General features: G+C 23.8%; 1 protein-coding gene across 1 annotated transcript in view; it reads right to left on the reverse strand.

The window, feature by feature from the left end:
* LOC129615825 (MATH and LRR domain-containing protein PFE0570w-like) overlaps positions 1 to 25,305 on the reverse strand; it is a 165,538-nt gene that overhangs the window by 18,543 nt on the left and 121,690 nt on the right. The window lies entirely within an intron of this gene.

A 25,305-nucleotide genomic window follows, 5' to 3' on the forward strand; every position in this document is an offset into this window, starting at 1 on the left:
GTGAAAAATTCATCACGTGATATTTTATTTTTTTGTTTTTATTCAATTTTTCTTTTTTCAAGTTTTTCTTTGTTTTCATACAAATAAGATAAATTGCATTTTATTGTCTTCTCTTTCGCTCTGTAATCTTCAAAATTATTTTAGATTTAATAACAACAAAAATATTAAAGGTTTGTAAGTATAAAGATTATTTTCTGCCTTCTTGGAAGGGCGTTTGTTTTTCTAAAACAAATTGCTTGTTTTTTTTTTTCTAAATTTATTGAAAAAATAAATATGGATGTATTTTTTTCCTTATAACAGTTATAAATTATATTGAAGGACATTTCAATATCATGTTCTTTTCTTTTTTTTAAATACCGTTAACATTATATAAGTGAAAAGGTTAATAACTGAAATAATTGCTATACATATACCTATAGGGAGGAAAGAGAAATATTGGAGTAATAAATTAAAAAAAAAAAAATGTTAAATATTTATAAAATTAAAGAGTAAAGGTTAAAATGTAGATTAAGAGTGTTTAATGAAGGCTTTTTTTTGTTTTGTTTAAAAGTTGAAATTTAATTAAATTAATAAATTTTAAAAAATTCGTTTTCGTATTATTGAACATGTTTTCTAAGAATAATTAATTTTTTCGATATTTTGCCATATTAAATACTCTCTATGCGGTTATACATTAATAAATTTATTAATAATTGTTTCCTTCCCAAGGTGAAATAACATTGGCCTACATAAATTGGTAAAATATAAAAACAAATTTAAAAAAAAAAAGTTCAACAATAATTCACAAAAGATTTTGTGGCAATTTTTGGAAAAATTTTTAAATTTAATAATAATGATAATAATAATAATAAAGAAAACAGTTACCATGGTTGAGAAACATCAGGAATTGGACTGGCATTTCCAACATAGACGACTTAATGCATGTGGCGACGAACCGTGAAGAGTACAATAACATCGTTGCAAGAATATAACAACAACAGCAATTGCCATCGACATATGACCGCTAACATCCAGAAGTGGATAGGCACATTAGAGAGAGAGAGAGATAATAATAATAATAATAGCAATAGTACTAACAATAATTATACTTTCATGCAAATACACAGTACCAACTTTCAAACTACATACTAAATTATTTTTATTTTTCTGTCTTAATTCCATCTATTCCATCTATTCCGATATTGGGTTTACAAACAGATTTAGAACTAGAGAGAATTTTCGAAAAACTGAATTTTCTCCCATTATGAATTTCTATTTCTTCAATAATAGGTCTACATATTGTAAACAGATGACATTTCTACAAAATATAAATAGAACAGTAAACTAAAGAAAATAACAATGTAAACTGAGAAATTCGCTTTTGCAGAAAATCATCAAATATCAATAATCAATTTGCACATATTCAAGGTTCAAGATTATTTTTTTTTTTCAAATTGTGCATTCAAAAGTATACAAAATTTATAGTGAATCAAAATAATGCATCGAATTTTTCCTGTCAAATCTTTTAAAAATTTAACAATAGTTTTCAGTTACGAAAACAAAACAACTGCTTACAACACAAAGATCAAGCTACAAAATACCCCAAAATTTTCTTGAAAGCATAATTTCTTAATATAATAACAAATTTATCGTATTTTGATTAATAAATACCAATATATTTTTAAAAATTAATGTAATTTTTGATTTATAAATTTTACCTTTTTTGAATTCCAGAGGTTGCTGATGATGTTGCATTTTTTTTAATCGATACATTGGGAATAAACATTTAAAAACGATCACAACCTCTTATAATACAAAGCAACAGTAACTGTCTCAGAAGCACTTTCTTAATTATTTAACACTGATTGTTATTTGCTATTAAATTATTTTTAATTCACACTTTTTTATTAATCCTTAATTTTAAATGTTTTTCTCAAAAAATAAAGGTTTTCCTGTTTTCCTCCTAATGTAAATATTTTTCTTTTAGAAAAGAATGAATCTTTAAATAACATTACTTATGTATAATGAATTGTTTTTTATGTCTAGTTTAATATTCTTCCGATTGATTAACTTTACACTAATTTCTTGCTAAAAAAACATTTTCAAGAAACTATAATAAATATTAAAATTTTAATGTCATAGAACTAAAGTTTTTAGTTCAAATGTATTTAATATATAAATCAGTACAATTTTTGTGTTAAAATTCAAAAGTTGATACAAATTCAAATACACGTACGTATATATATATATGTATACCACTTACGCAAGTATAAAATTATAAAATACAAATCTGAAATTAAATTATTTTTATAAATTTATTGAGAATATACACATACATACTTAAAATTTTAAATTAAAAAATCATAATTGGTAAATAAATACTGGATTAGAAAAATGCGACTATGACTGCATGGTTTTAAAAAGTATGCTAATATAAATACGCTAATAAGTTTTTCAAGATAAATTCAAGAAAAATTTTGTGTTTGAGCAAAACTTGGACTCAGTCGAGTCAACTGTTAAACATTTCTAAAATGAGGTGGATTTTAAAAGCATTTTACCACATAATAGAAATTGAAGCATCTCCAATAGATCATCTTCACTAATTCAACTGAGCAAATAATAAATTAGTATGAATCTATTCTTAATTGTAATTAATTATTTAAATTTTTAAGATACTAATGAAATTTGAATTAAAATAAAGCACCTTAAAAAATTTTATACTCATATATTGCATGTAAAATTTATCTAAAAAAAATTAAGTGCTGCTAAATTAATTTTCGTTTATTCAGAACTGATTAGCAAACTGATGAACATTGAACGAAATTTGTTTTTATATTGAATTTAATGTTGTCTCTTTAAAGCTTAATAAAATTGAATTTAAATATTTGAATTAAATAATTTAATACCATGTGAACGAGTTTACTTTTAGCTACTCAACTTAAATTTGTTTATACCAACATTATACCCGTATGAACGTATGTTCGAAAGGCATACTAAATTTGCTTTACCGTTTGTAACGCTAAGAAATAATGGTCTTAGATATAGATTCAAGTGTATGTTTTTGATCAACGTCGAATTCTGAGTCGATTTAGCTTTGTCTGTCCGTCCGTCCGTCCCAACGATAACTCAAAAACTAATTGAACTAAGTTCACAAATTATTAATTATAGTAAATGTCTGAACCGTATTTAAATTGGATATGAGCGGGGTACTGGTTCGGGTAACTGAAATTTCGCATAAGCGAATATATTAGTTGGGCCAATGTGATTGATAAAATTCGTTGAAATTGTTTAGCTTTTTCTGGTAGCTGCCATACAACTTCAACAGTAGTTTGCCCATATCTTAGAAAATATTTAAAACACAGTACTAAAATTTTGCATAAATTAATATGGTAATACGGCAACTTAAAGTTATAGTCTGTCCCACAGTCAGTTATAACATATTTATTCGCAAATAACAATATCGTACGGGTACCACAGAGTTGACACGTTCAACTTTATTTTTTCTCGTTTGTAACTTAAATTTATTAAAAATTTGCAACTACTATACATTTTTTTTTTTAATTATCTATTCTTTATTATGAAATTATGTTTAAAACTATTTTTATATTTTAAATGCCTTTAAAAGGGAAACAAAAAATTTAAGAGTAAGCAGAAATTTACACTAACTTTGTTTTGTTAACTTTTTTATGAAATATGCAATAGAGGCAAGCACACTCAATTATGAAAATATTTAAAAATTCTTTAAATACAAAAAAATTTAAAAAAATATACAATAAATGTGGAAATATAATTCTCAGCAAGAACTAGCAAAAATCTCAGCGAATTTCAGCGAAATATGTAATTGCATGTATAAATTTGAAAATTTTTCATAGGTTTTATAACATTACAACCCTGTTCATAATATTGAGAAATTCTCAAAATAATAAACAAATAAATATATTCATGCTTAGCATCGAATTCTGATTGTATTTGACTGTTGAATGTTCGCGTCTTTTTACCGAAGTGATAATAAAACTTTATTTTATAATATGCCTAAGTTTTAGCAATTAAAGTATATATTGTAGACGCTTTATAACTTCAAAAATAGTTTGTCTATATCTTAGAAACTGTTATAACTGTACTTGTACTGTAATATTAAAAAGCGAAAACAATAAACGGGGAACCATCGTTTCCATAAAAAGTACTTGGGATTGCAATTTCCTTTATTGTATGTAGTTGCCATATATATACCTCTAAAAATAATACGCATCTCATAAAACATTCAGGCCAGAATATTTTTTCGAATTTGAGCTTATTAACATGACGTTTTAAAAAAAAAATGTAATTAAAATTGCTTAAATTTTTATGATTTTATAAAGCATTTTATATTGAAACTATAATATTCCAAATATAAATTCTTTTTCAAGAATTAAAAAGCTAAAATTAGTTCAATACTATTACAATTTTGATAATTTCAATATTATCTGTCCTCTTTCAATTTAATAATAAAATTAGGTCAGATATATGATTAAAATCTTTGGATTACCAAACTAGAAAAGACTGCGAATAATTTTTTAATTTGTACAATGAAATTTTATTTTGTGATTTTTTTAAATTTACTTCTATATTATAGAACTGACAAAATTTCACAAAATTTAAATGAAATTTATTAAATTTAAGAGCTAAACAGTAACAAAAAATCCAAATATAACATTATATAGTCTTGTATATTATTGAATAATATACAAAATTAAAATTAAGATATCAAAATCAAATAAAATATTACAATTTATTTAAATACAGATATGTAAATATTTTGTCAACTTTATCTATAAAACATACATTTTAAAAATTGTTTAGCTATTTTAAAAACTTAAAATAGAAAAATTTATTAGATTTTTTTGTATTTTTTTTTGTACAAAACAAAAAATATTTGCAAGCTTATGTTTAAAAATATTTTTTTAACATTTATTTGACCATTATTTTAATTTCGACTCATTTCAAAAATTCTTTACTATCATAATATTGTAATAAATTTAATATGGTAACATTTAGTATAAAAACGTTTATGTTTCTATATAAAATAAAATACCATAATGTTTATGACCTAGAAAATCTTTGTATTATAATGCAAATCTTTAATATTAAAATAAATCACTAATGGATTAGTATTAATAAATATTGTTAACGCGAAATCCAGCGAGTAGAAATAAGAAAAGAAGGTGAAGAAAATAAGAAAATTATAAATTCATAAAGTACGAGTGTGAATGTAAAAAGTGTGCGAAATACAAATATAATGTATTATAATGTAAAATCGACTATAAATTTTAATTTAGACCGAAAAATTTCTAAAAAATATATAAAATTTGAATATGAATATCTGGATTGTAACAGTCAGAATATAAATTCATAAATGTAAAAATTTTTTTAATAAGAATCGGTCATATCTAACAAAACTATGGTTGCTTCGCTTTTTCAATTGACCGAGGTCACCAGCTGATGATCCAGTTTAATAAATATAAGTAAATTTAACAAAATTTGCAATTACCGATATTCAGATGTATTCAACGGGTTAATCTATATTGTTTCAAAACGCTTAGCCTTTTGAAAGAACGAAAAAATGCAATTTAACGATTAAATTAGATTAAGGAGGCTTAGTAAATATAGAAAATATTACAAAGACAAAAAAAAAGTTGACCGTCTTCTTTTAAAGAATTCATAATTATTCAGACTATAAAATCGAACCAAAGTATGATATTTGTACTCTTTTAAAATGTACTGTTATACATCTATGAACAACACTTTCGCCATTCAATGTAAAGTACAAGGTGCAGTCCGCTCACGTTTCACAAATTTATAATCTGAATCTCTATAATATATGTATTGTACTTGTACTCGTATATTTTTGATATTCTAAAATCTCTTAAATATTTTTATTGTAGTTATTTTGTTCGACATTTTAAATTTTAATGGCACATTAAATGAATCCATTTTAAATGTTAAATCAATTTTAGAAGTATAATCATAAAATTCAAGCACTCAATATAAAAACAAAATACTTTAAAATATATTTTAACAAAAATTAATAGCTATAAACTGTGTATAACAGTTTTATATTTACGTTATATGAAAATGTATAACATTTGCATTAGGTACGTATTCACATTTGATTTGGAAGCGATAGAGGAGAGCTTTTTAATGTGAAATTGGAATACGTAAATGTATGTGAACTGTATATTGTACAGTAATATGTGTGAACCAGGGGAGAGAAACGGCAAAAAAACTTTTAAACTAATCACCGAGATTTCATTTCATTTAAGGGTATTTAATTTTTCTTTTTCTTTTTTGAATAACCGCAATTTTTAATTGCGAAAAATAAAATTATATTATTAAGGATTTTCGGTTTTGAGTACCAAAATCCCGCTTCTTCTTCTCTTTCTTTTTCCAATTCTTTATTTCTTTGTTTGTTTTTATTTTATAGCTCAATAAATGCCGCAAAAAAAAGTTGTTGAAATCGCTCTTTTAAAGTATTAAGATTTTATAGATTAAATATTAAAAGTATGTACAATATTAAGTTAATGGAATTGATACAGTTATAAATCTTTATCTGTTTAGAAAAAGAAGAAGAAAAAGAAATAAATAAAATTTTTTTTTTTCAATATTTTCCACTATTTTTGATTCAATTGATTTCGCATGAATGAATGAATCGCGTCTTAAGGGGACAATCTTACATTTTTAATCTAAGGTAAGTGGACAAGTAGGTACACGCACATGTAATAGATTTAGACAGACGAGCAGCACGATAAGTTCGCTAATCAAAAATTTTCAAAAAATTTTAAAAATAAAAAAGAATTACGGAAGGCCAAATCATGGCAACAAAAAAGAAGGGTAAATTTTTCGGGGCATAATTCAACCAATTTAGGAACAAAGCGCACAAAATAACTTTTTTCGCACAATCGAAATGCATAATCATGGTAATCGTTAATTTTCGAATTAAATAAGAACCAAGCTATTCCAGATATTTAAAAATATCACGAATGTCACCGAAGAATAAAAACAAAGTGAACACATTTGGAAAATGAAAAAAATAAAACACGATTAGAACTTCGAATCTAGAATTACTATATTAATTAAAATGAATATAGATGTATTAAATGGGGACGAGGAGGTTTATCAACAGTTTTTTATTAATTTTAAAAATTCTTGAAAACGCAGGCCTATTCAAGCGGATTGCCCTCTATTGAAAAATGGAAAAATATTTTTGTTATTAAATTTTTTGTTTTCCCTAGGCGAATTAACAGAATTCAATCAGATATTCTACTTTCATCAAATTTAATAATAAAATCAAACGGTTTATTGTAATTTTTGTTTGCATTGATTTCCGCGTCGGAGAACTTTCATTTCGCGATTTCTTATAGATTTCAATTCAAAAGAATATATCAAATTCAGAAATGGTTATTTTCAAATTAAAAAAAAAAAATACAAGTTATGCATGGAGTTTGTGTGTATTCTGACTGACTGAGCTGAGCTGAAAGATAAAACAGTTTTTTACATAATTTTGTTTTCTTTTTACTTTTTTCTTATAGTTTACAATGTTGGATTGTTTGTATTGAATTGAAAACTTAAAGAAATCAAAGAAAAAAAAACAAGAAAACATAAAAGACTGAGACCGTAAGAAAAAAATCAAAACAAGTTTTCACTGCCAATTTTACAATTTAACGACCTTTCTTTTTTCTTTAATTCCATAAAAATTTCAAAAAAAAAAAATTTTATTCTTTTCATTCTTAGAAGTTTGTTTTATACTTTTCGTAAAATTGGAAAAAAATTTTACATAACTGAAATTGCAATCTTAAAATATTCGTACTCTTTTTGTTTTTTTTTTTTGGATTGATAAAATTAATTTTACAAAAAATTAAAAAATAATAAAAAAAACACTCTAATGTCTGATTAAATTTAAATCAAGAGTTTGTGGTTAGATTTGCAAAAAAAAAAATAGATACTTAAATTCTCACTTCTGCTTTGCATTCTTATAACCAAAGCAAGTAGATGTTATAGTTGTTAAAATGAAGCTAAGCTGCAAATTTTAATTTGCAAAGTTAAATGCTAACCTAGGCTATAAGTTTTAAATTTCAAAGAAATCCAGAGAATTCTAAAGAATTTTAAGTCGACATACTGTTGTTTTGATTAATAGAATAGTAGACTCGGGGAAGAAAAATTCGAATTTATCTTTTCTTTTTTTATCAAATTTATGAATAATTATCTCAAAATTAATTTTTTTTATTAGAGTCGTCGAGTTTTTATTAAAGTCGCCTACTGGAATTAATATTCAAATTTTTAGGAATAATAAAAATTGCTTGTTGTAAGCATTACTTAGTGTTTTGTGTAACTCAAAAGATGTAACAAAAGAGCTCAATTAACCGAATGATTATTTTTTTCTAGATAACATCAGGTGTCTCTGAAAAATTCATATTTCAAAAAGTAAATATTGCCTTCTGCAAATTTTACTTTCTTCTCATTACCTCCTGGACTAAAAAATCAAAATTTTTAAATCTGTTTTTATTTCCCACAATATTTTTTGATACAATTTTATTGTTATTCTTTCGTTACAAATTCTTTTTTTAATTTTATTTTAAATATTTGTGGGCTAATTGATGTTACCTAAAATAATAAGAATTCGTTTGTCTTAATTTCTTTGAAATAAATAAGAAAAATCATGTTTTGCATCTTATGATCATATTTGAAGCTTTATTTTTAAATTATAAAAATTATCAGATTGCAGTTATTTTCTTTTTGACAATTGCCTTAGATTTTTAAGTTTTTGATATGAAAAAGCGAAACCAAAAATCTCAAGAAAATAACCAGAATTTCTTATTTTGATTAGCTCATATAACAAACACCGAATAAAAAAAAATTAAATTTACTTTTCCGATTGTGAAAACCTAATGGTTATTTTTGTCAGATTCTTATCCACGTAATTGGCCGAAATAAGAAATAAATAAATAAACAAAGGACCTTATAACAAAATATTAATTGACCTTAGTATGTAAGAATTTTTGTAACTGCGTTTTGTAAACAATTTCAGTAACGAAATCATACTGAATTTGGTTCTTCTGACTGTGAGAATCACCAAATAAAACTGCAAAACCAAAAAAAAAATTTTAAATATGTAATAAAATTTTTTTTTATTGAAATAACTTGAAGTTAAAGTTCAATATCCTTTCCAATTCTAATCGTATATTTTAAAGAAAAATGTGTAAAATTACCCAAACACGAAAAAAAAAAACAAATGTGGTGAACTTCAAATTTATGTCTTTATTTGGGAATGATGTATCTTTTTTTCTCACCTGGACTCAATATTTTGCAATAAAACAAACATAAAAGATCTTTTATATAAGATATCTATCCGGTCATAAATAAATTTATCACCATGTTTCTTCTAGACCTTATGTATACCGATTACAGATTTGGAATATAAAATTCCTTTTCTTTTTAATTTTTCTTTAAAGAATTTTTTTAAGTTTTGTAATCAAAAGAGAACGTTATAATTAATTGTTTTATATAAAAGTGATGCGATTATTCTGATAAAAAAAAGAAACAAACAATTTTGTTCTTGTTTTGGGCAACTCAGTTTAAATAATTTTCAAAATTTTCTTGTAATGCAATTATTTATTCTTCCACTTTTAAATAAAGTTGCATACGATTGTAAGTGTTTTTGAGTTCACATTACTTAATTTCACAAGATTTTTAATCTTTAGTCGAAAACATATGGTCAATATTTTGGAAATTTTATTTATCGCACATTGTAAAAGGAATTCATTCTTGCCATAAGAATATTCAACACTAATATTTACATTTGATTTAACCCTAAAATACCCAAAATAATTTTTTTACGAAATGTAGCTAATTTTTACCCCCTAATAAGATTTATTAATATTTTACGAAATTAAATACTTCAACGATTTTCACTTAGTTTACATAATATTTTTGTAGTTAAAAACCATATTAAGAGCAATTATAGGTGTTTAATTTAAATAGCATGAATTAAAGCAGTAACTCGGAACTTTTAACATGGTGTACCGTATTTATAGTAGTTTTTTACTGTGATATATTAAATTTTTGTTGGATAAAATTATGTAATTAAACACAAAAGCTAGAATCTCTTATTCTAAGCAAATAAATGGAATTATAGAAATTATTTATTATCAAATTTGTGATAGGGAAATTTTTCAAAGCACAATTGACAATACTTGAAACAGATTTTTACCTTAAAATTACAAGACTGTCAAAGTGCAGCATACGATCACTATGTACACATTTTTGTTGTTCAATTTGAAAAACTATGCAATAGAATTTAGCAAACAAAAAATAAATTAACGAAACATATTTCACATGGCAACACTTTATTTGTGACGATACCAAATTGGGAAGCGTTACATTAAAGGGTTAATAGAAAAAAATTAACATTTCCTTTTGTATAGACTCAGATTTGTTTTTTTTTTGAATTTTTGATATTAGTTCAAAAACTTTTAACAAATTCGAAATTCCTTTGAAATCGAAGAAACAATTAGTATCAGAGCATTTTAATATTTAAATACAATAGTGTATAAAGGAATGGGAATGTTACTGCACAGTGTCAATATAAGGTACGTCACATTACGTATTATTGTAAAATTATTAAAATTTTTTAATTTTTCATAACCTTAAATTTGGTTTATTATTGTGGAAATTTCATAGGGTGAAATGTGAGTTCTACAGATATTTTTAGCTCAAATTCTATACCAATTTAATAAGTTGCCAATTGTTTCAAATGCAATCTAAAATTCATGTATGTATGTATGTAGGTATATATGTATTTTAATTATAACTTGAATAATTTATCTATATACCTTTTCTATAATAAAGAGAGTTTTAGTCACTTAATTAATATAGACACAAAATTTTTACTTAAATTCAATAAAAAAGTTCTAAAATGTGAAACAACTTGGTCATATTTTTTATTATTTAAGTTTATTGTAACATTTTTTTGTTTTCACTTGAGTGTTTTGATCTTGAAATATTTCGAGTCAATATTACTAAAATTCTTTATTTTAACAAATCTTTCAAAATCACTTTATAGGGAATTTAAACAAAAAAATCAAGAATTTTTCTTAAACCACGATATTTTACATTTCAATTCCAAGTTCTAAAACTACTAAAAAATACAAGTTTTATTGTAACTTTTTTTTTGTTTGTTACTTTTTAAAAAAGGAGTAAATTACACGATAATATTTTAGCGAACAACTCAACTTATTGCGAACTTGTTAATAACACGACTAAATTTAATAATAAAAATTTACAACAATTTTTTTTTCAAGTTGATTGGTTTCCTTATAAAAGAAGAAAATGAAAAAACTCATTTCTTCCTTTTTTTTTAATATTTATTTGTAAAAAGAAAAGGCAACTACATTGCAACTTTCAAATATAAATCAAAAAGAAACTTTGAAATAATTTTAAAAATTTTTCTTTAAGGCGACGACTTAGAAGATCTCTCGTTATGATCGCTATGTAAGTATAGTTAATTTTCTCGCGAAAAAATTTCTTTGAAGGCGAAAGAAAAAATAGAAAAGGTTTTCTTTCTCTATATTTTCTTTATTTATATATTCTCACAGAATAATTATATGTTGCTATCTACTCAGTTTTCTCTTAAGCAAGTTTAATTATCAAGTGAGTTGTTGTAGAAACAAAAATTAAATACAAAATGCAGGACTACAGACTTTTAATACTAGTGAAAACGAAGAATAAAAGATAAATTCTCTATTTGAATACTAAATTCTCTGAAGGAAAAAAAATTTAGTTAATAATTGACATAGCTATATGATGAGTGAGAACAATAATTCTCACTCAATTACTGTTGAATCTTTTACTTTTACTCGGAAAATTTTATTTGCAATATTTGAATGCAATAATTTTATTTGCAATATTGCTTTCAAGTGTAGATAAAATTAAATCAAGATCTCGCATAATTTTGTTTTTTAAATTGTGAATTGAATAACATGTAAATTTACTATAACTTTTAATGTTATACTGAATAATTTACTGAAGGGATATAGTAAATCTATATAACAATAATAATCAGAGTAAATTCTAATAAACTTATAAAATTTTTAAAATTTTAGACTAACATAGAGTAAAAATTTGGAAAAAAATTTTCTTATAAATTTACAAACAGTTCTGATGTATCAACACAATTCAAATTATTATTCTTTTTAACTCAATAAAAGAGTTAAAAGTTTTAACTCAACAAAATATTATTCACTCAAGTGATTCTCTTCATTGATTTTTTTGTATTATAAATTTAGTAAAGTATAAATAATGAAAATAAATCTCTTAAGTCTCACTTTCAATAGTTTCTCTTTCAATAAGTCTCTCTTTTCAAGACAGGTTTTATATTTTCTCTCTTCTTTAATTTATTTCTTGTAAAATTCTTTTAATTTGTTCCTTATTGTAATAATTTATTGTGAATTGTAAGTAGAGAAATAGAGAATATTTTACGAGTATAGGCATTAATAATATAAAAGAATATTTTCAAATTTTTGTGACTACAATTTATTAGTATACTTTGTTCCTCTATGTTTCTCGTTAAGTAATAGTAGAGAGAATCAACTTTTTAAAGCGAACCGCCAATATTTTGCACTAGCAACAAGAAAATGTCATTTTTCTTATTTATAAAATTCTTGAAAAATGCAAGGTGTTTCAAGAGTTTTAAATGTATTTATATATAATTTTGATGAAAATTAAAAACTTAAATAAGTAAAATATTTTTTTTAAACAAATAATACTGAAAATATGCTTCTAATGGATTTTTAATATGAATACAAGAAAATTGCATTGTACCATTGAAATGTAGTGAATTGTGGGGATTTTTAATTTTTTCGTTTTAATATATGAAGAAATCTGCAGCTCAAGTTATCGACAGATTAACATGAAAAACACCATTTAGTGCATTTACGATTGGACTAGCATGTAATTAAATCAAGACGCTACAACAAAAATATACCGTGACTTCAATAATGCGCTTACAACGTAAACTTTATAAACAAAAGGTCTGAGACGTTACGTATTAATACAATTGTATTAACATAAACCGTACTTAAACTTTTTATAAATCATTATTGAAGTCACGGATTAAAGTCCGCATTGCATACATCGTTTTCATAAAATCAATCATTTTTCTCATTCGGAATCCTTATTACGTCCGAGAAATTGGGTAAAGTATACTAATCTGAAATGCTTACTTTTTGCATAAGCGAACATTAATATTATTTGTTTTGTTCTCTTTCGGATCTTAACAAAAATCCAAAATATATATGAAATTTTTCTTTTGTCATAAATTTTTTTTTGCCAAACATTTTTAATAATGTTAAAAATTTCAATTAAAATTTATTTGGGAGTCGCTTTCCCGCATTTTACGTTACAGTGTATTAAATAAAAAAAAGGATTTAATTTTATAATAAAAAAATTTTTTTTTTTCTTTATTTCTTCTAACAGATTTTCATTGCTAAAGTATGTAACTTACAAAAATTACCATATTTTAAAATTTATTCAATTTTATATTTAATCAAGTTAAACAAAACAAGAATCATGTGTAAAGAATGTAGTTAATACTTTTACATATACAAACATACCTACATAATACGTAGTAGATACCTTTATGTATTTTAAAGACTTCATTTGAATTTTAGCTGGTTTTTTTTCAGATTTGTTTCTTGTACATATCAGTTGACAAGTGAACTTAATAGAAGAACATTTCTACTGATCCTAATTTTTTTTTTCCTGAGATGAAATGATGGTATAACCAATAAAACACTATATATATATAAAACGGATACAATAATATAAAACGGAAAGGTAAATAAAATTAAATATCGCGAAAAAGTAAAGGTACAGTAAATGTAATTCAACATTTAAAAAAAAAGCAAAACATTACAGGTGAAATAGTTTAAAATGAAAGAAATAAATATATTTAAATAATGTTCTAGAGAAGTGGAAAAGGGTTGATCATGTCAACCTTAAAGAACGAATATGTGAATTTAAAAATTTTTGAATTAAAGGGTAAATCAAACCAACCAAATGTTTGTTTAACCTTAATTCAATCAATGACAAATATCGATATCCACTTATCAATTATGTGGAGTTAACACCGCTACATAATAATTTTCACAGGGGTAACACACTAAACTAGTATTTAATGTGAATGAACTGAATTTTATTGTTACTTTGTAGAAAAAATCATTAAGGATGATTTAAAACATAACGTTATAAAATTTCTAGTCTTTTTAACCCTTTCGCGGCTATGTAACGTATTTTTGTATTAAATATATTTTTTTTCAATTTAATAGTTAATATTCGTACAGTGAATAAGGAATTTAGACATTTTATTGGTAATTGACATACGGTAACAAGAGTTTGATTGATAAAACGCTTATAAAAGAAGACAAAACGTTAATTTCAGGTTACATTTCAGTAAGTTTTAAAACCAGTTAATGTGAAACCATAAATTTCATGTGAGGCTACCGTAAAAAAAAATTAATTCTTAATTTAAAATTTCTTTTACGGTTCTTATAATTTTACTATTACACTTATAGAATCTATATAGTATTAATTCAATCGGAAATTTTTATGGTTAGAAATGAAAAACCAAATTTATTATACACGTTCATAAATTAAAAATTCGTTCTGGTAATAATGTCAATTTTCAGAAATTTATTATAATATTCTTAAAGCCCTAAAAGAATTAATGCAAATTTAATGTTAACAATATAATGTTTGAGATTTTAATTATGTATATTATATGGTTGGAACATTCTTGGAAAAAATCACTATTAAGTTAAAAAGTGTAAAAGATTTTGCTAACAATTTGAGTTTAAAATAAATTTTTATTATTTTTCTCTTTCCATTTCTTTGTGTATTTTCAAAATTATCATAAAATCTAATTTTAAAGTTTCATTTTAAAATATTCTACAAAGAAAAAGAGTGTTAAAAATTGTAAAAAAAAAATTTTTCGTTTTTTATGTTTCTTAACTATTAAATTGTAATATTATTGTTAGTATATATTATTATGCCATTTTAAGTGTACACATAAATGTTTTAGAAAAGTAAGAGTTAAAAATTGTTCTTTTTAATTTCGTTTTCGCGTGAAAAATTCAAACAATTCATATTTTTTTTTTTTTTTGCCAATCTATTGATTTGAATATTTTTAAGGAATAAATTTTATTTTAATTTTTAAATAAATACAATTTAAATTAAATGTATAATATAGCGAGTAATATTTATTTTTTGAAAATATTCCCAGGAAATTGAAATTATTATTAGCAAGTTTCTTTAACGAAACAAAAGAAATGAGGTCGACTCATTCCAAACGTGAGCAAACCAAACGTGAACATTTTAAACAAATGCAAGAAATTTATTAAAACAGATGATATTGCGATTATCAACAGAATATTGAAATAGCGGAGCTGGAATACGAAATTTCCAACAATCGCTTGCATTTACGAGTAGCCCCCGAAGCATGACGAATCAATGACAATTTTATTTTATTGCGAATCAAATTTATTGTTTTTGCAATCAAAAAATCGGCCGAAAAATTAAATTCAATTCTGCTCAGCCCTTTTCTTTCTCAAGGTATCTAATATTAATTTGCAATTACTTTTAAAAGATTAAGTTGTTAAAACAAAAATTTTATTAGCCAATAAAATTCAAGAAAAAAATAAAAATAAAAACTGGTAGCTAATGAAGAGAAGAACTTTAATTTAATTTTATTAATGAACATTAAAAAAAAAAAAATTCTGACTGAAATATTACAGTCCTTGTATATGTGTAGTGCATATAGAAATGCAATTTAAAATATTTTTTTTTTTACAAATCCTTGCAATTTACAAGAATATTGCTATGGCCATGCAGTAAATATCATACGTTCATGAGTTTATTACGCGCAACAATGCATTTTATATTCTTTGATGACTTATGAACCTTCACTTTTAACTTTTGTTTCTCATTGTTTTGTATTTCTCTTTAATATTTTATAATGATAATTCAATGATTGATTCAAAAATTGTTTTTTTTTTTTTCAAATATTCTTTAAAATCATTAATACTTTTGATGAATATTTTAAAAATTATAGATGACTATTATAGTTTTCATCTTCATAAAAATAGATATTGTGATGCATCATGATCATCATCATCATTATATTATCACCATCAGCTAACAATAAAATGTAATTCATTACAATAAAGAAATGCAATATACGAGTATGCATCACTTTTTATTATTGATATAGATTCAAAATATATTCAACAGACTTGTGAGCACATATTACAGAACCTAATCCTAGAATTGAATAATGAGATTTGATTTTAAAAGCAAAAGTAAAATGTATTAATTTTTGTTTTTCCTTTTGTATTTTATTTTTAAAACTTTAAAGCGTTAAAAATTAATGAAAATTCTTGCACAAAGATTTTCTTCAACTCAGCCAAAAATAAAAAAACAAATCCTTTTTACGATGGAATGAATTTTTGTATATTTTTTTAACAAAAAGATTGAATATATTTTATTTTGCATTGTTATAGAGATGAATTGCAACAAAATTTTATGTAAGAGAGCAAAACAAAAAAAAATGAAAATCGCTTTACAAAATTATGATGAAGAGTGGAAATAATTGCAAAAATCAAGAAGAAAAGAAAAAATGGAATTCACGGGCTTTCACGCTCAATGATGACCTTGAAAAATCATTTTTTTTTTCTTACTACTTTAATGGGAAAAACTACATTTTAACAAAAAAAAAAATGTAAAAAAAAAATAAAGAAAAACAATTAATTATTCTGGTTAATGGATGGATTAACCATAAAAGAAAAAAAACTTTTTAAAAAGAATGTGTTTAGAACATTGACAGATCGCTGGTAATTTAAGTTGTAGTACAAAGTAATGGAAACAAAAAATTTACAAAATCTCATTTGATATTCGTCAATTATTATTATTTATCTTTAAATGGAAGAAAAGAAACAGATTTTTTTTTTCAAAATCCATTACTAATTCTTATTAAAATAAATTCTATATTTTATTGATTGCATTCTGCAATATTTGTGTATAAAGTAAGTAAAGCTATGCGTATACAGAATAAAACATACGATATGGTCAATAAATTTGAATTATAGAAAAATATATAAAAAGAAATTAACGTAATTGCATAGAAGATAAAGTTAAAGTTCTAATATTCGTAGTAAATGTCATTCAAACCTAATTAATTTTTTAATAAACTAAATTTAGAATTAACGCACGCATTGAGTATTAGCATAAAATTATGCTACTTCTAGTATTAAATACTTGATGTTATAATAGAACTCCACTTCAGGTATTAGACAGTGTTCTGGTATTAAAATTTTGTTCAATGTGCTTATATAAAATAGGAAAAATTTCAAAAATCCTTAAACAATTTAGAAGATAGAAAAGAAAACTTTTAAATTTAATAAATTAATTAAAAAATGTTATCAATGTCTTGAAGCACGTTTTCTTATTAATTTTCCTGTTATTACATTGTCTGCTATAGAAATTTCATACAAAATTGTTTTTCATATCTTTTCCGTGATTATAAGAACAATTTTTGAAAATTTTTAACTATAAGAAAAGGGAATAAAAGATTTCAAGCTAATTATAAATTTCATTAATACTTTTAATATGAAATAAAAAAAAGCATGATGAGGTTAGCACATAACCACCCGCAATGTATTTTGTCTTTTTTTTTTTTTTTCCTTTGTTCACTCCAAGGAGGAGCATAGGGCTAGTGCATGATTTCTCACTAGTTTCATAGCGTCATAGGGTTTAACTAGGTAGGTGACTAGCCTGCCGTAGTTTTTATTTATATATTAATTATTTGAGGTTATTAATATTTACTATTTATCTTACTTTTTTTTTTTAATATCGAATATTAGGAATATTTGAAAATTACTTGTATAATATTTTTATTAGTATTGTATATTAAGTTATAATAATATTGAATATAATTTTTATAGTGACCTGACCGGGGTTTGAACCCGAGACCCTTCGGTTAAAGGACCGGTGCCATAACCACTGCACCAATGGTCAGATAAAAATGTATTTTATCTAGCTAAATCAAATTGTTATAGAAAATTATTAAAAAAGAAAATTTTAATGACACTAGTAAGTTTTTAGTTAACATTGCTCGAAAAATGTAAATTTGCCTCGAATTTGGCTCTCTGGCATTCGAATCCTCAGAAATATTCGCAAGTTAATTCCGGTAACAACCGGAACTACAACACAATTATACAAACGTTCTACTATTTTAATTTGAATAACGTTTAATGATTTGGAACTCCAAATTACTGTATCTGATTTTCGATTAAGCTATTTAACTAAGCATTTTCTTCTGTTTCAGTTATATAATAATATTCAATACCCAGCTGCTAAATAATTTTACAATTATTGTGAATTAATATCATAATTTTATTTGAAGTAAGTATATATTACCGATTATACTGAATCACGTTCATTATTAATATTTATTTTAAAAATTTTGTAACTACTTTTATTTTAGGGTCTCGCTGCATGTTATCTTCACAATATTTGTAAATATACATGCACATACATATGTACCAAGGATTGTTTTATGAGATTTAATTTTTCATTTAAATTGCTTTAGATATCATAATTGTTATCTGAAATAAAAAATTTATAAATTCGAAACAAAAACAGAAAAGAATTCAAAAACAAAAAAAGAGTTACTGTAACCCTAAAAGAATCCATTATGCTTGGGATTGCTTAATCGTTCGTATAACTAAATTTTAACCAATATAGTAATTTATAACACAAAAATTAAGACATCATATTCAAAAATTTAACTGTTAATCATATCATATTATAACTGTATTAAATTAAGTCATTTTTTTTAATGCAATTTATACTTATAACTGTGCGCTTAATATTTTTTAAGTCATAATTTTAAACTTGTATTATGTTAACCATGAGATATTCTAAAAAAATACACCTTTACTTCATTCAGAAAATTAAACTTACTGAAATTAGAGAATTTTTATGAAAATGTGAAAATATTCAGGAAAACATATAATTCGTAATGAAAACTTGCGAAAAACTTAGTTTTAAAGAAATTTAATTATTAATACTATATAAATGATTCCCTTCAGTGATCACCATTCTCTAAACTCAACGCAGCCTTTTTTATTTATAGAAAAATAATATTTTGTGAATGTATGACACACAATATCCTAAGCTTACGGGTCATGTATATCAATACACCCCAAACAATCACGTTTTGGAGTAATTCCTGATAGAACGAAAATGAAATTTTGAGCCGAAGTAAAGTATATGTACAACACTTACAATTCCAGATCGTTTTATTGAAACACTATAAAGTATATTTCCTCTGTTAGTATAATAAATATTAAAGTTATGAACAAAAAAATTATTTTCGAATTCTATACAAATAATAAATTATTTAATATATGTATGTATATGTATATATATATATGTTCGTTAGTTAACCTGGGCGTATCACAATATTAAAAAATCTTATCCCGCTGAGTTATGTACATACTCTTATGTATATATTTATTAATTCGACAGAAAAAATTTTAAAAATTATTCATTCATCAGCTACCAAAAATTATGATTGATAATATTTCAATTTTTATTATATCTGTTTTTTTTTTACAGTTAAATTATTACGTAAATGTCATTTAATATAAAATTTTTATGCAGTTATAATTTAATTGATTAACATAAGAGAGCGGTTATTCCCTTATTTCTTTTATTCACATGAGATGCAAAAGTCCATTCTGTATATAAACTCCATGTATATAAGAAATTTAAGTAAGAAGTTCAAATATAGGCCTATAGGTTAATAATATGTCAGCTGTCAAAAAAAAAATTTTTTTTTCCGTTTTTATTTTAAGTATGACTGAAAACATTAATTAAAACATTTTAATTTTAATATGTATACGTAAATTTACTCATACATATACGAACATTTACTTAAACTTTGTGTATACAAATTAATATGCGTGTGTATGTAAGCATTCACAGTGCGGACTTAAAAAATTTATATAAAAGTGATTTTTCATTCTTAGCAATTTTCCAAATAAATTTTGGAAAAAGTGCTTGCTTATTAGTTTCATTCTGTCTGTCGGACAATCCGCGTTTCTCTTTACAAACTTCTACACCCCTTCAAGGAGAAAATTTTTACCTGTCTTCTTCCATCTAAAAGTTATACCATACTCTTTCAAAACTCTAAAAATATCATTAATTATTTTTGCCGAATTATCAAATTCGGCAAACATAGAGAAGTCGTGGAAGTCGTTGTTATCTCAAGAACAAAAACATCTCATAGCGCACAATTTCGCAAAAATAAAAAAAAAAAACAGAGAAATTTTTAGGTGAAAATTCAAGCGTCGTACAAAATTGCAAAGCATAAATTAATTTTCTAATATTTTCAAATACATGTAAAAATTATAAACACTTTTATTTTGATATTTTGTAAACATCAACTTTAATAAATATGAAATTATTCAAATAAATATTAAAATATTTTATTTATTTTATAAAAAACAAATCTACTTGCCGGTTGAAATAAAAAATACAAACAGAAAAATATTATTATGTGTTTGAATAAAAAATAGCAAAACAAATACGTACCAAGGGGCATAACATTTTGTTGATCAAATAAAATATTAAAATTTCGATACCAACCTAAAAATAAAAGAAAAATATTTGATTAAAATAAAAGTGTTTTTTTTTAGAGTAATAAATTTTAAATATTTAAACATTACAAAAAGTAAATTTTTTATTGTTCATTATTGTACAGTTTGTTTTTTTGTGAAAAAATATGTAGATTAGAAAAATACAGAGTGGGTACTCTACATATGCTCTAAAATACACAAATATGCTGAATTGTTTTGAAATACACATAGATCAGTGCCAGTTCTTGTTATAATTGCAAGCAAATGCCAAATATCAGATCTCATCTCAAAGTCAAATGGATCAAAAAAGTTGATAACATAAACGAAATCAACAAAACTTAATTGCGTTATTAGTAACAAACTAACAACACAGCTATCATACTTGATAATTTGTTTAAGAATAGATGAGTACCCATAAAGGTTACAGAATTATTCCGAATGTACATGTGGATGAATGCATTAGTTGACAAATGAAAACAACATTTTTGTTATTATTTTTCATTTACAAATATTAAAAATTTCATGCATAAAAAAATTTTATTGAAAAAATTTTTAGAATTAAAAGAATTTTAAATTTAATTTTTTGATATTTTTACAATAAAGTATAATAAAAGCAAAACCAATTACCAACGTTAAAATAATGGTTAAAAAAATGATCTTCGTATGTTAATGCAAGTTACATGAACGATACATATGTAGATGACAGTAAAATTTGACTATTGGCTAATATGTCGCGAAATATTCTAAAATATCATTTCGGAATTCAAATTGAGTAAAACTAATTAAATTTAAAAATATTGACATTAACTTTGAAATTATAGGAGATTTGCCTAAGTGTAAACGAATCTGCAATCTACATTATTCAAACATCGAAAATTTAATGTTGACTATGTAAATCAAATGAATTTTTGATAGACGATAACAGATATCATGCGCTTTAAATTAATTAAGACTGCTAAAATTGCTACCAGTTTCTATATTTATTTTGTATTTTGTATAACAATTAAATTTTTATAATTTATCCCTCTTATATAGCTTTTACATTCCAAAACTAATTTGAAAAGGAAAACTAACGCCTAACTATAGGCACTATAAAAGTGACAACTAACGCCTAACTATATGCAATTTGTGTAAATAAAATATTAGAAATCAGGAATTAGAATATACGGCTTGTAAAAGTCCTTTTCGCAAATCTCTGATTTATCTATTAACTTTTATAAGAAAATAATTTGTTTAAAACCAAAACAAAAAATCGAAATTTCATATTTCGTGTGCACAGCGCGTAAACACATAAATACTTAATAAAACGTCAAAAACAAATACACGGTTATCCAAAAAAAAATAAATAAAATAGGATAAAATTGGAATTTATGATTTGATCATAAAATGAAGTAAACTAAAATTTAAATTAGTTTTTTTTCTGATATTTTAATTTTCAATATGAAAATGTTCTCAAATTGTTGACATGAAACGCAAATTTATCAAAAAAGTACTTTGTTTTAGATATTGTTATTAATTTCAATATATACATATGTACATATGTACATTCGTGTCACAATTTTGCTTTTTTCCAAAATTATTAAATAAAAATTTTAAAATCCATCTGTGGTGACGAATAATTTTAAGAGTCCTATAAACCTATAGATACTTCATAATCCAAATAAATTTAAGTTTGAAATACATACTTTTTTAGAAATATTAAAATTTTTTATATAAGCACTTACGAAAATATTTAGCCATATGAGTTGTCATGCAAATAACAAGTTACTATTCGTAGTAAAAGTTTCATACTCCAAAACTAAGTACTTCAAATACGGCAAAGCCGGAATAATAAAATTATACAAATAAAGGCAATTTCAATTTATCTTCCAGAATTGGAGCCTTACTATGTAAATCGATTTCCGAAATGGAAACATAGTACTACACAAATTGATTGGAACTTTATCTTAACTTTCCGAATAAGTATAGGGAAACGCATAGTCAGGCTCAAACATAATCTTCATTTGTATGCATCTCGATTACTTAATAAATTGTTTTTAAAAAACGAAAAATTAAAATTATGTTTAAATACTCCAAAGTGAACCATTTACAATTACTGTCCTGCAAAAAAGGCTAACAATAATTTCTGTCATCAAACATTTGTTAGTATTCAAGAAAAATAATCACAGATAAATTTATAATCTTTTTTCGTTGGGAAATTTCAAAATTACTAGATTATTTTCCAAGAAGACACTCAAAATCTCTTCATTACATTTAAAGTTAAAATTGTGCAATTAAGTAACTCTGTAAGTTTAACCCAAAAAAGGTACTTAAAATAGTTCAAATAATTCAGAAATGTTTCTTATTCATTCTCCTTTTCTTCTCATAAAAGAGGAAAACCACTAATTAATCATTTTCTAAACAAATTTTACACCACAATAAAATTAAAATTAATTCAAAAATAATTCAACGAAAAATATTAAAAATAAAAATTTATTTATTTTTTTTTTCTCATTTTCTCATCTCTCATCATATTTTTTTTTTTGTTCATTCTAATAAATTTTACATCATTCTGTATCCATCATCATTATTTATCAACATCATCATCATTAGACTACTCGGCCGAAAACAAAGCATTCATAAAGCAATAAAATAAAAATTACAATTACAAAATGGTGAGGATGAAAGCATTAAAAAAAAAAAAAGCAATTTGAAGAAAAAAAAGTGCTGCCCATAACACTTTTGATCCATAATTTTTCATCATTTTTCAATAAATTTATTCATATAAATGTATGTATGTATATGAATTTGTGAGCAGAAAGTATAAAAAACTACAGTTATCGACAAAAAATTTTAGACAAGCTCTGGTTAAAAAAATAGTGTTGTTCCACTTATGTCGCATTTTATAGGTTTTCACTTTCTTTTGTAAATTTACAGTTTCATCGTACACAAAATTTCTTCTAATACAATCAATTTCACGAACATTCGGAGCAGAGTTTTAGTAATTCGGTATTGATAATAAGAATTTTCCGAATTTCAGGGCTACGACCGAAATTCGTTATAGGGCTGATAGCCTGTTACGTTGCAGGAAAACAATCGCAATTTTGGCAATATATAAGCGAAAAAAATTAATTCTCCATAATATTATACAGTTTATGTCCTTAAGTTAAATTATTAAGGCTCTTGAGGTTAATTAAATGAGAAATCCATCTAAATTTATTAAGATCTATTCAATATATTGGTAATTTAGCTATTTATTATTGGAATAATTTAGTAAAATTTTAATATAAAATTTTTTCCAAAATCCCCCGAAATTATACGACGATGTCCCATTATTTTTGTCAATTACTGTATATACTTTTATTTTTAACTTACTTACCATCTTATTTTACACCAGTTTTACAATATTTTCAAATTATTCAACATGAAATTTTTATTATATTATTTCTACGTTATATTGCCTTTACAAGAAATATAATAAGTCCATACATACACCCATACATAATATGTTCGTATGTATGTAAGCAATTTGTTTTATGCTTATTTTTGCAAATTACATAGTTGAACTGATAGGTTAGCATCATTTGAAATGACCTTGAGAAATATTTTTTCTTTTTTTAATGCATAATATTTATTACAAAAGAATTTTTTAATATTAATGTTTTATAAAATGAAAATACAAAATGGAAAAAAATTCAAAATGATCAAAGAAAAAAAATTCATTATCATTTCGGTTTCAATTTATAGGTATAGTTGTAATTAATGAAAGCTGATGAATGATGAATAAAACTTGCTTTTAAAATAAATGTAAAGAAAGCAATCTTTTGAATTTCGAAGTACGAATTCTCTTGCTAATGAATTCTATTTGAAATTTTAAATTATATCAAACAAGCGACCGATGCTAAAAAATTATAAATGAATGACTTATCTTAATAAATTGAGAATAGATTGGAAAATTTTCTTAAAATTATAATTTATTGTCATGACTAGAGTTTTAGAGTTTTAGTTATGTCAATTTTAAAACAAAAATTGTTATAAAAAACCATTTTTAAGAGATTTTTGAAATTTTGTACATGTGTGTATGTATGAATTTATTAAAAATTTCAACATTTCGACAATATTATAAAATTGATTATCGTAAATCGAAATATTTTTATATTTCAAATTACAATTGCATAAATGAATTTATCTTTGAATAATTTTGCAGTTTTCTTCGATAGTTTGAATAAATTGTTTTATATACTTAACATTATTCTCTACTATAAGATAAAATGCATTTGTATTCACCAAAAAATGTTGACTTTTGAAATAAAATTATAAAATATTTTATTTTTTGAAATTTTTCAAAATCATAATATTATATTAATAAAATTGATAAAAAAAAAATTTGAAAATCTATTCAAAACGCTTTTTTATCTGCTTACTTGCTTCTATATATATTTGCAATTTCATTTTCAATAAAATCTAATCCTGGCATGATATTAGATATTTATCAGTGACGTACGATATAAACATAATTTTTCAACATCTTCCAATATTATTTCAATATTGACGGATATTAAAAAACTTTATTTGCAGGATTTAATAAACAAATTGCTGTAAAGCACAAATATCGCTTATT

The sequence above is a fragment of the Condylostylus longicornis genome, unplaced genomic scaffold (genome assembly GCF_029603195.1).
Source record: "Condylostylus longicornis isolate FDR11 unplaced genomic scaffold, ASM2960319v2 ptg000148l, whole genome shotgun sequence".
In the NCBI taxonomy this organism is placed as follows: Eukaryota; Metazoa; Arthropoda; class Insecta; order Diptera; family Dolichopodidae; genus Condylostylus; species Condylostylus longicornis.